This window comes from Astatotilapia calliptera, chromosome 19, assembly GCF_964374335.1.
Source record: "Astatotilapia calliptera chromosome 19, fAstCal68.1, whole genome shotgun sequence".
Classification (NCBI taxonomy): Eukaryota; Metazoa; Chordata; class Actinopteri; order Cichliformes; family Cichlidae; genus Astatotilapia; species Astatotilapia calliptera.
In genome coordinates this window covers 26,966,361-26,969,550 of record NC_137440.1, presented here as the reverse complement: position 1 = coordinate 26,969,550, position 3,190 = coordinate 26,966,361, and positions in this window count along the sequence as shown.

Sequence of the window (3,190 nt, the reverse complement as noted above, 5' to 3'; positions counted from 1 at the left end):
ATTTTGCACCAACAACTATGTACCTCATCTTTGCTATAACAACAGTTTAAGGCCACTAATACTCTCCAGTTATGGAGAAGTATTCCACTCACACCAAAACACACCATCAGTTTTCATTGCTCTGTGTTTCAGAGAGATGATAAAATCAAAGTAAAAATTAAAATTCAGTTTTAAAGCTGAGCAGCTTTTTGTTCTGTGTAAAACATCGCATAAATCCTTTATGTACAAATGTGAGCCTACAAGCTCAAGTGATATGCTTCATTTCTTCCTTAACATTTAATGTAGATGAAGAGTCTGCTAATTTGCTTTCAAAGAACTGGTATTGATTCAATTAAAGATAAAACATACAGAAGATGGGAGAGAAACAGCAGTGCACTCAAAGTACTTAATGAACTAACAAGGCTGTTCTTTGGGTGAATTAGTTTGGCTCATGTAAAATTATGTCGTTCCTACAATTTATCATGTAATTCTTTTGAGGCTAAATCCTTGATGTCAGAAGAAACCACAACTCTAACATGACGTGCTTAAGCAAGATGCAAATTTAAAGAGAAACCAGTTGCTAACAGGCAGATACTTTTACTATATTCTCAATAGCAGCCTGTATCACACCTTTGTTTAAAAATAATGTGACCACCTAGCATTGCTCCTTGGGGGCACTCTTCAATTTCAGCTAAGCTGTCAAAGTCCAAGTCACGCAACCTACTCTTAATGTATGTGGCCTCTTTGGCTGCTCGTTTTCTCTACAGTCTCTGAATCAATCCAAGCACAAGTTTCCCTCGAGGTCCAAATAATTTCCTTATGGCAGTTGCTTATTTCTCATTACTGACATCTGTGCTGAATTCCACTAAAGTTCCCAGGAGTTGGCAATGCCAATATAAAAATGGATGAGATGTGGATATATGATGAATAACGCTTTCAGCATACCTCCACTTTTGGAAGTTCACTGCAAACTGGTAAACCAAGTTTCTGCAAACTCATCACTGCACAGCCACGCTCAAGAGGGTATCTGAACTGCATGCTGCAGCTGTCCACACCAGTTTAAAGTTTTATTTTGATAGAAATCACACGCTGCTCAGGTAATCTGTTGATGCCCCATGTGGAAAACAAAGCAAAAACAGTACCATACGTAAATATATAAGACCTCATGCTTGTACCAGTTTTCACCATCAGATTTTTAACATCCTTTAAAATGATAGTAATATAGTATTTGTTTGTGGTGTAAAGTGTAAGCAAGTGATGATGTGAGAGTGATTTGTGAATTATGCATGCCCTCAACTATACTCCCTTTATGTCCTGTTTTACTCTACAAGAAATAATTTACAAAATAAACATGTTAAATTCAGTGACACATGAAATGAGCACTTTTAATGATAGCATGATTGGTAAACTGCTTCCTGTGCTAATAAAGCCAGTCAAAAATAGATCAGTGTTCTTCTAACAGACTTGTATGCAATCACATTGAATTCAAACCAGGGGATTGGACCTCCGGCTGTGTATGAGAAAAAATACAGGTTTAAGGTATTGGCTTCACTTTTCAGACGCAGAAGCCAATTCTGTCTCTTTTATATACCTCTTGCTTTTAGCATGCTTCCAAATAGACTGTCTCAGTGTCTGTTTTCATTCCCAGTGAGATGCTCCAGCCCACACTCCTTTCTGGAAGAGCTTGGTGAATGACAGAGAGAAGTAACCAATTGGAAAGGCACAGCACATTTAGTTGACTGCATCGCAGCTGATCAGGCACAAATAAATCATCCTGTCATTTCCATCTTCCTCAGCGACTGATCATTTTCAATATAAATACAGCCGTTGACATCACAGCCTTTGTTTTATCGTGATTTTGTCAGAAGAGGTTGCAATAATAAAATTGGGGTTTTAGCAGTGCAAAGGAGCGACGCGAAAAACTGTCATGTAAGTCAGAACAGGTTATCTTGTAGTTAATGGTGATATTTTCTGACAACCAAGACAGGAAAATATGCCAATGAGATGAGCTTTATTGGGAATTTAGCTCTACTGAAATAAGGTACTGTATGTTATATGCAAACATAGAAGATAGAAACACAGAAAGCTACGAGCTGAGAAAAACAAAAACTGTCAAGAATATAAGCTTTTATGTGCTCAGGTGTGTCTGTGAAGGTTCTCAGTCATCCAGGTCATCGTAGTCAATCTTTTTGAGCTTGCAATCTTTTCTTTGCAAGCTCCTTTGACTGCTCAGGTGTGGTGCCTCTAAATGCGATCAACTTTGTGCAAACTTGAGAAAAAAAAGTCTTCTGATTCTGGTGTGTTTCCAAAATGAGAATCGTTTTCCATGTAACAATCATGAATTTTGAGTTCCATTTGAAGGTAAGTAGTAAATAGACTGGTACCTAAATAATGCCTTTCTACTCAGCTGAGCACTCAAAGTGCTCTCCCCAGTCGCACATATTCATGCAGTGCTTTTATTTACTTTTCTAACTTTTGCAAACACACTCACACTCCGATGGATGCCTTAAGGTCACCTCAGGGTTCAATATCTTTCCCAAGGCTCTACCACTTAAGCCACAGTCCTCCCAACTAGATTGTAGCGTAATCTACACCATGCACTCACCTAGAGGCAGCAAGGCTATGAATACTTCGAGCTTGACAACTATTGGTTCTGATAAAAATCTTAGGGGCTCGTAAAGCTGGACCATCTTCCAGTTTGTGTGTATGGTACAAGAATGTAAAGAGTAAGAAGCAACAAATTGCAATAGCTTTGATTGGACACCTCTGAGTTAATCTAGAAAGAAACAAACTGAAAGCATATGCATTTTCACAAGATGATTTAAACAAAGTGTATCACTCTTTCAAGAACACCCAAGGCTCCCAAGAATGTGCTTTTCTTCAATTTTAAATGAACCTCAAATATACTTGGTGGGTTTTTTGTAAATAGCAAAGTTTAGTAGCAAAATAGTTTTGTTCAGGTACAGTACAAAATAATTTTATATGATGTTATATGACAAAGCATGTAAAAAGTGAATTCAAACTTACAGTGAGGGTTATATTTTTATTGTAAATTGGGAGGCCAACGCATGCTGCATCAGTCTTGCACAGAGCTTTAAAAATCATCCAATTTTGATTAAGGCAATACATGCAACTGGAATGCCAGCATATAAGAATGCTCTTACAATTTTAGTCCTTAAAGAGCTTGGTGGAAATGTGAGTCTTTAATTTA